A 13,861-nucleotide genomic window follows, 5' to 3' on the forward strand; every position below is an offset into this window, starting at 1 on the left:
CCACTCTTTAAAATGCAGATAAAAGAGAAAGACATATGGTTTCTTTTCTCACATAGAGATTGTGGATGATAGGCGACATTCTAGCCCAAAAATAGCGCTATGCATTTCAATATGTTTTGCCTATAATCAATACTATTCATACTGTTGAACATATACTGTACATCTATATCTTTTTGCAGCATTTACACAGATGCCTACAGGGCGTCAACTTTCCAATGTTTTTTAAGCGTCATATGCCACCTTCTCATGCCTTCTAGAATGTAAATACATAACTACGTGCATTAGATAATGATAGCAATTTAGATAGTTAGTGTTAGATGTCATTGAATGTCTATCCTGTCACAACAATGACATGACTGCAAATTGTTTGTTGCTTCTCTTGGACTGTTTTTTTTATGTGTGCATGCGCATACGTGTTGAAGAGACAGGGTGAGTGACAGCTGTGAACACCTCAATTATTTTAGTTTGTTGCGTACATTTTTTTTACTACACAAACTCAGTAATTGTGAAAAATAGACAGTTTTGAAACAAATGTGTTTTGTTAAACCACCAATGGTAACAAAAGCTGTCCAATGGTGTTATTGTTTTGCTTTGAAAATTGTTGAAAAACACTCCCTTTAAGTGAATCTAAAACAGCTTTTAACCCGAAGAAGACGGCTGACAATGCTTACTGCATATCCAATAGTGCATTTTGAAACCATATAAATAAAACCTAACATTATGTTTGTGTAGGATTTTGTTACAGCTCAATTAACTCTGAAATGCCAAGTTCTTTGACAATGCTTTTTACACAAATTGGACATTGGGTAGTTAAGATTAAAATTAGTTTATTTCAAATGGTACAAAGCAATTTCATAAAACACATGACTACACATGGTTAAAAAAGCCAGAATTAACCAGAAGGCTAGTTTTCATCTGTAATGTGCATAGATAGGGCTGTAGATTGTCCAAAGCGGTACAGTAGTAATGGCGGCAAGGAGCAGTCTTAAGATCTTTATAGTGTTAGCCAAAGAGAAATGTGTGCATAGTGTATTTTTTGTGAGAGGCCAAAAAGCCAGCTGCATTAACATGATAGTTTAGATGAGTGTTTGTGTTGTTAAGCTGTGACAACTATCCAGTGATTTAATGAATACCCTATGACCACGTCAAACCTGTTAGAAATGTGTGGCCCTCTGGGATCACAGAAACACCACAGCGACATCTGAGAGGCAATGAAGTGGGTCAGTTTGAGCACCTATTTGAGAAAAAAAAAAAAATGTTTCAAACCATATGGCAATGTGCATTTGTGTCTGCATTCATTTTAGAGCCATCAACATTTATCAATGTGTCATTTGTGGACCCAGTGGCAAGGATACGGTTCGCCAGTGAAGGACTTCTAGCATGCTGCGTCTCTAACACAGAGTCCCACTTGTCACTGTTTACTTAAATACAAACATTAGTAGAAGTGTTTGGTCCTGTGGGAGGTTGATGATTGAGCAAGAATGTGGGAGCTGTTTTGATAATTCTCAGCAGTTGTGGCAGCACACTCTCACCAAGAAGCACACCTCCTGACCCCTTTCTAGTCCTTATTCTTAACTATATCCATACCACATCGCACCCGCTCCATTGAAATAATTTCAAATGTATGTATTTGTACCATACCATACTGTAAACAGCCACTACTGAACAACCAAAGAAGAAAGTGTTTGTTTTGTATTATACAAATTAAGACATTTATTTAAAAAAAAAAAAACGCACACAAACCCAAACAAACATTTTTTGTCTCTTTTCTGACTAACCACAGAAAATACTTTCCACAGAACAGCCACACTGAACTACAACACTATAACATATTTGAAATAGCTATAACAGTGAACCAATTGACCGTTTATGCAAATTAAAAACATTGTTCCATGGAGCTTTGTTGGAGTGAGACCCCCTGACCCGCCATTCATGTCATGTGACAGTTTGGAAATTGACTAGTTTAAAGCCTAACATGATTACTAAGGATGACACCTGTAGAAGCAGTACACAATAAAATAATTATGACTCAATTTCTATAGCACTCAACCCCGCGACACACACCCTCTCCCCCAAACACACACACCCGTCTGTCGTCCTGATCTGCAACTGTCCGCCAGTGTTTGGTTCCCTCTGATGAGCACAGACAAACTCTGCAGAGAAAATAAACTTGGATTCTCAACCTGTTTAGAGCACAGAGGCCCTAAAATTAAACGGTATACTTTATAACTCAATAATAAATAAATGAAAATACATTCTTGACCTCGGTGTGTGAAAACTACGGCCTGCCGAAGTCTTCAGAGCGGCCCGCGAGACATAACATGTTTAACAAGATGGTTGGCCTGCGCGGTGATTTCTGCACAAAATGTACTTCCCTGCAATGTATTTAAATCTGATAAAATGTATTGTCCTTATGTGGATATCAATGGAATCATAGACATAAAACCACAAGCTTATTTCCAAAATGGTGAGCACAACATCAATTTATATGACCCAATCCAAACAACTTTCCCCACTCATGGTGTAAAATCAAGTATACCCAACAGATAAAGTCAACACAAAAATCACACTTTGCACACCTCCTGCTCATTGAATGTTGTGGACATTATAAAATATGTATATATATAGTTTAAAATTACACATTTATAAATCCAATATAGTGCATGATGGGTAAAATATATATAGAGTTTAAAATTACACATTTATTGATCTAATATAGTGCATGATGGGTAATATATGCAAGAAACTCTCCCCACACTTCCCCGTGTTTTAGCTGCTTTATATTTCTTATTGGTCAGGGAAGTTAACAAGATAGGAGTCAAACTTTCACATACTCTTAATTTTCAATGTTTTATTGTTCATACTTCATATGTTATTGTTGCCAGGGTCTGATATGAGGGGTGTTACAGCTTGCTCTAATCAATACAAACTGAAATGTTTTTCTAGTACAAATTATTGTTTTTACGTCACAATCAATGCTCGGCTGTGTGGCAAAAAAAAGGGTTGTAATGTGTGTATTTGTGTACTCATGTCTGTGTGTGTGTGTGCGCGCACATGTATCCACATAACATGGACTTAGACCAGGGGTCGGCAACCCGCGGCAGCTCTTTGATCACTCTGATGTGGCTCTGCTGCATACTTGCAGACCCTAAAGATTTTTCCGGGAGGTTGTCCGGATTTCAGTGCCTTTGCCAGAAATATCCCTGGGCTAACATTCTCCGGTTTTCACCCGCATAACTATTTTAAGGGCGTGTGGTGGTGACAATGCTTTCTACGTTCTCTAAAACATATCGTTGCGCCCGCCTTCACGCCATGCTATCTCCGTGCCGGCCGGTCACATGTAGCATGCGACCCCTGATGGGACACATCATCGACTGTAAGGCACACTTGGTCAAAAGCCACACAGGTTGCACTGATGGTTGTGATATAAATAACTTTAACCAGGGGTCGGAAACCTTTTTGGCAGAGAGAGCCATGAAAGCCAAATATTTTTAAATGTATTTCCGTGAGAGCCACATAATATTTTTTAAACACTGAATACAACTTAATGCGTGCATTTTTAAGTAAGACCAACATTTTTAGAGTGTAATACGTCTCTTCTTATTTTTAACAACATTGTTATTCCGAAGCTAACCAATAATAAATAACATACTTATTACCATTAAAGCGACTTTTTGAAATGCATCAGAATGTTTTATATTTTGAACGTTATTTTTAACACTGTGATTACCAGAGGAATTATTCATTACTTATCGTTTATTAAGAAATGTCAGCTAAGATTTATCTGCGAGCCAGATGCAGTTATCAAATCAGCCACATCTGGCTCGAGAGCCATAGGTTCCCTTCCCTTGACTTTAACACTCTTACTAATATGCGCCACACTGTGAACCCACACCAAAAAAGAATGAAAAACACATTTTGGGAGAACATCCGCACTGCAACACAACATAAACACAACAGAACAAATACCCAGAATCCCATGCATCCCTAACTCTTCCGGGCTACATTATACACCCCCGCTACCACCAAACGTTGCCACCCTCCACCAACACACAGGGTTCCTGCAGGAAGCATCTTTTGGGGTCTATTTTGCTATCTCGGGGGATGTCAAAGTCCACCAGCCTGTCAGACCATGGCCACATTTGTCTACTACCTGGTAAAAGCTGCATGAATTGCAATGTTAAAGCAGAAGCAGTCGTCTGCTCAGTGTGTCAACAATAGCAGCGTAAGCAAGCATTAGCTCACTGCTATCAATGCGCCGCTAAAATAGTCTGTCTGCATTGATGCTTATAATAACAATATCACTCATACGTGATTAATTGTCAGGTCACGACATGTAAATGGATTAATGTTGGCAGTTTCTGAAAGAGCGTAACAGAGAAGCCTCCATCTGTTGAATCAATTGTTGGCTATTTATTTACAATTTCGAATGCATAAAAAAGTCAAGCGTATGTGTTTTTGTCTTACATGAGGATTATGAATGATAAACACCAAATCTCTTTCCAATGTTTGCGTCTTTCCTGTATGATTGATCTGATAACATGGTCAGAGTGCAGAAGCGCTACTGCTGTGATGTCAATCTCTGGAAATAGCCGAAGGTATTCAGAGTGCAATATTCAAAAATGGCTGGCTGAATTTGTGGCATTTTCTGATGTTTAAACCGTGTTTTCACATCATTTGCGGATTGTAAATACAATTGGATATCAATCAATCAATCAATGTTTATTTGTATCGCCCTAAATCACAAATGTCTCAAAGGACTGTACAAAACACTACGACTACGACATCCTCGGAAGAACCCACATAAGGGCAAGGAAAACTCACAGCCAGACTATGACAAACCTTGGAGAGGACCTCAGAAGTACAATTTATCCCAAAAGTTACTCAAGTAAATGTAACGGAGTAAATGTAGCGCGTTACTACCCACCTCTGCAAATAACCTAAAAATGTATATTTTGTTGTTTTCTTACTGTACCGAAAATGAACTGAACCGTGACCTCTGAACCGAGGTACGTACCGAACACCTCTACTAATTACTAAACAAGGGCAGGCGTGGAGAATTAGTGCCCACGGAAACCAACAGCAAATGAAAGAAAAGACGTTTCAGCCAGGAAACAGACTAAAACATAGGAGAAAAAAAGCTACTAAACATTAATCACGCCATGACCCGGGTAACATCATAACTGTAACCCTCCCATCAGTTGAAATTCCATTGAGAGCGGACCATTTTATGTTCTTATTTGAAACGCAATAGTGCTACATGATAACATTTGTCCAAGGCTGTGACAAAGTGTGAAGTGTAGGGGTAGTTGGGTGTCCTGTGTTGCAGTGTAACAACCCTACGTTCCACTGTGGCAAGTCTCAAGGGGCCAGCGTGCAACTCCGACTCGCACACATGACATTATACAGCCTATTATACAGCAGTGATGCCCCTAAAGCTGACCAACACGCCGGATTGTAGTCAGCTGGAGGCGTGTCTTAATGAAATTAAACAATGGATGTCCGCTAACTTTTTGCAATTCAACGCCAAAAAAACGGAAATGCTGATTATCGGTCCTGCTAGACACCGAACTCTATTTAATAATACAACTCTAACATTTGACAACCAAACAATTAAACAAGGCGACACGGTAAAGAATCTGGGTATTATCTTCGACCCAACTCTCTCCTTTGAGGCACACATTAAAAGCGTTACTAAAACGGCCTTCTTTCATCTCCGTAATATCGCTAAAATTCGCTCCATTCTGTCCACTAAAGACGCTGAGATCATTATCCATGCGTTTGTTACGTCTCGCCTCGACTACTGTAACGTATTATTTTCGGGTCTCCCCATGTCTAGCATTAAAAGATTACAGTTGGTACAAAATGCGGCTGCTAGACTTTTGACAAGAACAAGAAAGTTTGATCACATTACACCTGTACTGGCTCACCTGCACTGGCTTCCTGTGCACTTAAGATGTGACTTTAAGGTTTTACTACTTACGTATAAAATACTACACGGTCTAGCTCCATCCTATCTTGCCGATTGTATTGTACCATATGTCCCGGCAAGAAATCTGCGTTCAAAGGACTCCGGCTTATTAGTGATTCCCAAAGCCCAAAAAAAGTCTGCGTGCTATAGAGCCTTTTAATTTCAGGCTCCAGTACTCTGGAAAGCCCTCCCGGTAACAGTTCGAGATGCCACCTCAGTAGAAGCATTTAAGTCTCACCTTAAAACTCATTTGTATACTCTAGCCTTTAAATAGACTCCCTTTTTAGACCAGTTGATCTGCCGTTTCTTTTCTTTTTCTTCTATGTCCCACTCTCCCCTGTGGAGGGGGTCCGGTCCGATCCGGTGGCCATGTACTGCTTGCCTGTGTATCGGCTGGGGACATCTCTGCGCTGTTGATCCGCCTCCGCTTGGGATGGTTTCCTGCTGGCTCCGCTGTGAACGGGACTCTCGCTGCTGTGTTGGATCCGCTTTGGACTGGACTCTCGCGACTGTGTTGGATCCATTGTGGATTGAACTTTCACAGTATCATGTTAGACCCGCTCGACATCCATTGCTTTCCTCCTCTCCAAGGTTCTCATAGTCATTATTGTCACCGACGTCCCACTGGGTGTGAGTTTTCCTTGCCCTTATGTGGGCCTACCGAGGATGTCGTGGTGGTTTGTGCAGCCCTTTGAGACACTAGTGATTTAGGGCTATATAAGTAAACATTGATTGATTGATGATTGACTGATTTGTTGGAATTGTATACCAAACATTCATGACCACACACGCATACACACACACACAGACCCACACACACACACCGTCATAAAGACACACATACATGTTTTTTTCTGACTCTTTATCCCAACAATAATTAGTCCCCAATGGCAGTTGGCGTTAGAACATCTTACTGAATGACTACTATTACTAGATTCACGTTATTCTATTGCACTCACTGTTAATTCTTACTGTGTGACACACAATGACCTCTTCTGATTGCATGGAAATATATAATTATTGATTGGAACAAATGTCAGTTATAAGGTGATTCATTGAATTAGTCCAGAGGTATCCATCTAATTTAAGATTGGGGGCCACATGGAGAAAAATCTACTCCCAACTGGCCCCCGGACTGGTAAAATCACAGCACGATAACTTACAAATAAAGACAACTTCAGATTGTTTTCTTTGTTTAAAAATAGAACAAGTACATTTTGAAATTGTACAAATCATAATGTTGTTGCTTTTTTTTGTACAATTACCTGTTGCGGAAAAGGGTGGAGTGCCATCTCCAGGTTGGGGAGGAGACCCTGCCCCAGGTGGAGGAGTTCAAGTACCTAGGAGTCTTGTTCACGAGTGAGGGAAGGGTGGATCGTGAGATCGACAGGCAGATCGGTGCGGCGTCTTCAGTAATGCGGACGTTGTACCGATCCGTTGTGGTGAAGAAGGAGCTGAGCCGGAAGGCAAAGCTCTCAATTTACCGGTCGATCTACGTTCCCATCCTCACCTATGGTCATGGGCTTTGGGTCATGACCGAAAGGATAAGATCACGGGTACAAGCGGCCCAAATGAGTTTGGGTCTCTCCCTTAGAGATAGGGTGAGAAGCTCTGTCATCCGGGAGGAACTCAAAGTAAAGCTGCTGCTCCTTCACATCGAGAGGAGCCAGATGAGGTGGTTCGGGCATCTGGTCAGGATGCCACCCGAACGCCCCCCTAGGGAGGTGTTTAGGGCACGTCCAACCGGTAGGAGGCCACGGGGAAGACCCAGGACACGTTGGGAAGACTATGTTTCCCGGCTGGCCTGGGAACGCCTCGGGATCCCCCGGGAAGAGCTAGACGAAGTGGCTGGGGAGAGGGAAGTCTTGGTTTCCCTGCTTAGGCTGTTGCCCCCGCGACCCGACCTCGGATAAGCGGAAGAAGAGTTAATATACACTATTAACCTGTTGCGGTTAATAGTGTATATACTTTATTTGTCGTTATTATATTTTCTGAATAAATTATATGATAATGATCATCAGTCAATTAACATTAGTGGTAATTTTCATGGTGCTTCACTGTGGAAGAGGGGTTAGTGTGCCTGCCTCACAATACGAAGGTCCTGAGTAGTCAGAGTTCAATCCCAGGCTCGGGATCTTTCTGTGTGGAGTTTGCATGTCCTCCCCGTGACAGCGTGGATTCCCTCCTGCTTCCTCCCACTTCCAAAGACATGCACCTGGGGATAGGTTGATTGGCAACACTAAATGGTCCCTAGTGTGTGAATGTGAGTGTGAATGTTGTCTGTCTATCTGTGTTGGAGGTGGCAACTTGTCCAGGGTGTACGGCGCCTTCTGCCCGATTGTAGCTGAGATAAGCACCAGCACCCCCCGGGACCCCAAAGGGAATAAGCGGTTGACAATGGATGGATGGTAATTTTCAATTTATCAAGATAAAAAATTACATCAAAATCAAATTACAGTATGTTGGTTATGTAGTTTTATCATTTTCTTCGACTGATAAACTAACATCATGTGGTTTATTTTGTACATCAATCAATCAATCAATGTTTACTTATATAGCCCTAAATCACTAGTGTCTCAAAGGGCTGCACAAACCACCACGACATCCTCGGTAGGCCCACATAAGGGCAAGGAAAACTCACACCCAGCGGGACATCGGTGACAATAATGACTATGAGAACCTTGGAGAGGAGGAAAGGAATGGATGTCGAGCGGGTCTAACATGATACTGTGAAAGTTCAATCCACAATGGATCCAACACAGTCGCGAGAGTCCAGTCCAAAGAGGATCCAAGACACAGCAGCGAGAGTCCCGTTCACAGCGGAGCCAGCAGGAAACCATCCCAAGCGTAGGCGGACCAGCAGCGCAGAGATGTCCCCAGCCGATACACAGGCAAGCAGTACATGGCCACCGAATCGGACCGGACCCCCTCCACACGGGAGAGTGGGACATAGAAGAAAAAGAAAAGAAACGGCAGATCAACTGCTCTAAAAAGGAGGTCTATTTAAAGGCTAGAGTATACAAATGAGTTTTAAGGTGAGACTTAAATGCTTCTACTGAGGTGGCATCTCAAACTGTTACCGGGAGGGCATTCCAGAGTATTGGAGCCCGAAATGAAAAAGCTCTACAGCCCGCAGACTTTTTTTGGGCTTTGGGGATCACTAATAAGCCGGAGTCCTTTGATTTCTTGCCGGGACATATGGTACAATACAATCGGCAAGATAGGATGGAGCTAGACCGTGTAGTATTTTATACGTAAGTAGTAAAACCTTAAAGTCACATCTTAAGTGCACAGGAAGCCAGTGCAGGTGAGCCAGTACAGGTGTAATGTGATCAAACTTTCTTGTTCTTGTCAAAAGTCTAGCAGCCGCATTTTGTACCAACTGTAATCTTTTAATGCTAGACATGGGGAGACCCGAAAATAATACGTTACAGTAGTCGAGGCGAGACGTAACAAACGCATGGATAATGATCTCAGCGTCTTTAGTGGACAGAATGGAGCGAATTATGTAGCATCATCTACAAAGATACAAACAATTGCTATTGTAACATCCAGTGGACACATTTAAAACAGCTGTTTCTTTCATTGAAACATTTCAGGTTAACTTTTATACCGGGGGCCAGATGAAAATTGTTTGCGGGCCTGATCCGGGCCTTGGGCCGTACGTTTGACACCCCTGATTTAGTCTAAGGATATCAGTCATTCGCAAAAAAACATTTAAGTTGAAGTTGTGAATGAAATGGTGTGATTTATATAGAACTGATACAACCAACGTTGCCTCCAGAGGGTTCCTTTTTCTCCTGGAGCAGTACCTCTGCTCAGGCTGTTTCAACAGCCCTGCTGATATGTCTTTAATCAGATTTGGTTTGAAATCCATACACTCTGAGAAAGTACTTCAACTTTTTTTCCGCTTAAAAGCAAAAATATTTAATGGGCCACATGTTTCTCATCAGTTCCTTGTGGTCCCCATATACTGTAATGCTGAAGATTTTTAAATCAGCACAATCCATTTTTTAATAGGATTGTCACAGAGCCTTGTTGTCAGACACTGTGCAATTAAGTTCAATTTGCAAATTAGTGTAGCGCTCTTATCCTTCCCCAACAGGGGTATGGGGACATAGTTTCCTCATCTGGATCCTCTTAAAGACACTGTAATCATCCAAGCAGCTGTGGCGTTTCTAATTGAGATTGTTGATAACCTCCCCACCAGCGACAGCCAGGCTCAATAACCATGACATAATCTGTCATTACAAAGCAGCGATGGGAGAAGTTGTGGAAAAAAAATATAAAATCACGCATTTCAAAAGCTTCAGATTACCGCAATGTTTATTTGCAGGTCTCTCACTTACCCGCCACGTAAATATGTTTGAAAAACAGATTTACCCTTAAGAAAGATCAATCAATCAATCAATCAATGTTTACTTATATAGCCCTAAATCACTAGTGTCTCAAAGGGCTGCACAAACCACCACGACATCCTCGGTAGGCCCACATAAGGGCAAGGAAAACTCACACCCAGTGGGACATCGGTGACAATAATGACTATGAGAACCTTGGAGAGGAGGAAAGCAATGGATGTCGAGCGGGTCTAACATGATACTGTGAAAGTTCAATCCATAATGGATCCAACACAGTCGCGAGAGTCCAGTCCAAAGCGGATCCAACACAGCAGCGAGAGTCCCGTTCACAGCGGAGCCAGCAGGAAACCATCCCAAGCGGAGGCGGATCAGCAGCGCAGAGATGTCCCCAGCCAATACACAGGCAAGCAGTACATGGCCACCGGATCGGGAGAGTGGGACAAAGAAGAAAAAGAAAAGAAACGGCAGATCAACTGGTCTAAAAAGGGAGTCTATTTAAAGGCTAGAGTATACAAATGAGTTTTAAGGTGAGACTTAAATGCTTCTACTGAGGTGGCATCTCGAACTGTTACCGGGAGGGCATTCCAGAGTACTGGAGCCCGAACGGAAAACGCTCTATAGCCCGCAGACTTTTTTTGGGCTTTGGGAATCACTAACAAGCCGGAGTCCTTTGAACGCAGATTTCTTGCCGGGACAAATGGTACAATACAATCGGCAAGATAGGATGGAGCTAGACCGTGTAGTATTTTATACGTAAGTAGTAAAACCTTAAAGTCACATCTTAAGTGCACAGGATATGAACACAAAAGCTATTCTCTTCGAACAAAGAAATACAACCTTTATATATACTATATTCTGTCACAAAATAGAGTGGTACTTATAATAAGTGCCCATTTGATAAACATCCATCCATCCATTTTCTACCGCTTTTTCCCTTTTGGGGTCGCGGGGGCGCTGGCGCCTATCTCAGCTACAATCGGGCGGAAGGCGGGGTACACCCTGGACAAGTCGCCACCTCATCGCAGGGCCAACACAGATAGACAGACAACATTCACACTCACATTCACACACTAGGGCCAATTTAGTGTTGCCAATCAACCTATCCCCAGGTGCATGTCTTTGGAAGTGGGAGGAAGCCGGAGTACCCGGAGGGAACCCACGCATTCACGGGGAGAACATGCAAACTCCACACAGAAAGATCCCGAGCCTGGATTTGAACCCATAACTGCAGGAACTTCGTATTGTGAGGCAGACGCACTAACCCCTCTGCCACCGTGAAGTGAACAAAAGTTACAAAATAGTACATAGTACTGTGTAGGGCACAGGTGTCAAACTCAAGGCCTGGTAGCCAGATCTGGCCTGCCATGTCATTGAAAGCGGCCCACCACCTCATTTATTTTGGGCCGCCACATCATTTAATGCAGAGGTCCTCAACAGGAGGTTTGCAGGGGGGTCGTGAATTAAACTTTATTTTATTTATTTATTTATTTCCGCCTGCAATATTCGCACAAATTTAAATGTCTTTAAATACACATTGGAGATGCGCGGTTTGCGGTCTCGTCCGCGGATACACCGTGGGTCGGGCGGGTGACATGACGAAAAAATAGATTTTAATTAGATTCGGGCGGGTGGCGGTTGAACCATTCGGAAATATTTGATATACATGGTTCTGGGATCGGTATCCTTTACCATTCAAAGAGCCATTTTGGACCAGTGTCACAAAGCAAAGAAGACAATAGAAGACGCAAACTTTCTCTAGGATGACTGCCGGCAGTCACCCAGTTATTAACTATTAGGGCGTTCTATGAACCATTGGCTTTGTCGCCTACTACAACATGTACTATCTGCTTGACAGTCCAGCAACATGTTGTGTGTGGTTTCCGCAGACACACGCACACGACTGCAAGGCATACTGGGTGACACAGAGTACACTAATGGTTGTGATATAAACAATTTTAACACTCTTAGTAATATGCTCCACGCTGTGAAGCCACACCAAACAAGAATGACAAACACACAACATAAACGCAACACAACAAATACCAATAATCTTTTGCATCCATGAGTATTCCTGACTATTTTATACACTCCGCTAGCAGCAAACCCCCTCCCCCGTGCGTCGATAAGGTGGGCGGGGTTGGGCGCGCAGGAGTGTAAAATACATTCAGGAAGTGTCATGGATGCAAAGGATTCTGGGTATTTGTTGTGTTGCATTTATGTTGTGTTACTGTGAGGATGTTCTCCCGAAATGTGTTTGTCATTCTTGTTTGGTGTGGCTTCACAGCTTGGCGCATATTACTAAGAGTGTTAAAATTATTCATATTACAACCATCAGTGTACTCTGTATCACCCAGTATGCCTTTCAATCTTGTACGTTTCTCTGCGGAAGCTGCATACAACATGTTGCTGGACTGGCAAACAGTTTGTACATATTGTTGACGGTGTCAAAGGCAATGGCTTCACAGTACGCTCTTATTCTTGTCATCAGGATGAACACCATTGGATATTCGCGAGAACGTTAGCGGCCCGTTTTGTCTTCTTTGCTCTGTGAAACGGGTTTAAATAGCTGTTTGAGTGATAAAAGTGGCCGACATCTGATGTATTTCAACGGGCGGGTGGCGGGCGGTTGCGGTTCTGATGAAATGTTGGTTTGGGCGGGCGGTTGCGGTTCTGATATAATGTTGGTTCAGACGGACGGCGAGTGGATGACGACTTTGGTGATGCGGTTGCGGATGATATAATTGCCTATCCACTCATCTCTAATACACATTAACAGCGGTTTATAAATGACAGTAACGTGACCACCCTACTGACTGTACCTTGCAGGATTTGAATGAAAACATGTATAAAGTAAATAATACTGTATTATTTTTATAGTCTTAACATATAGCTCTCTTATTGTCAGCTAACTATTGTTCGTGTTATCGATTATTTTGTTTTGCTTAATAACAAGGTACCTTTAGGATCAGTTACATTCAAAACACAATGCTATCCATCCATCCCATTTGGGCGTCCTCTGCACATTAAAGACCCCTGTTTTAATGTGACCCTCTACATTATTTAAATGGCTTGCAGAAGGTTAAAAATAATAAAGGACTTTCAGGCTAAATGTATCTGGTCTTTTCAATTCTGACAGTAAAATGTGCTGCGTTCAATTGCATATGTTCTGCAGTTCAATAATATCTGATCGCGCAACAAGTTGTTCAAAGCATTTTTTTTTTTTTTGGTTTGGTTTTTAAAGAATCCTTCAATATCTGCTCGTCGCCTTCATTTAGAATTCCAAAGCAAGTTAAAGTTAAAGTACCAATGGTTGTTACACACACACTTGGTGTGGTGGAATTTTTCCTCTGCATTTGACCCATCCCATTGTTCCCCCCCTGGGAGGTGAGGGGAGCAGTGGGCAGCAGCTGTGCCGCGCCCGGGAATCATTTCTGGTGATTTAACCCCCAATTCCAACCCTTAATGCTGAGTGCCAAGCAGGGAGGTAATGGGTCCCATTTTTATAGTCTTTGGTATGACTCGGCCGGGGTTT

At 42.4% G+C, this 13,861-nt stretch overlaps 1 protein-coding gene across 4 annotated transcripts in view; it reads left to right on the forward strand.

Annotated features, from left to right (window-relative positions):
- LOC133562376 (intermembrane lipid transfer protein VPS13B-like) overlaps nucleotides 1–13,861 on the forward strand; it is an 819,661-nt gene that overhangs the window by 282,655 nt on the left and 523,145 nt on the right. The window lies entirely within an intron of this gene.

The sequence above is a fragment of the Nerophis ophidion genome, linkage group LG11 (genome assembly GCF_033978795.1).
Source record: "Nerophis ophidion isolate RoL-2023_Sa linkage group LG11, RoL_Noph_v1.0, whole genome shotgun sequence".
NCBI classification, from domain to species: domain Eukaryota; kingdom Metazoa; phylum Chordata; class Actinopteri; order Syngnathiformes; family Syngnathidae; genus Nerophis; species Nerophis ophidion.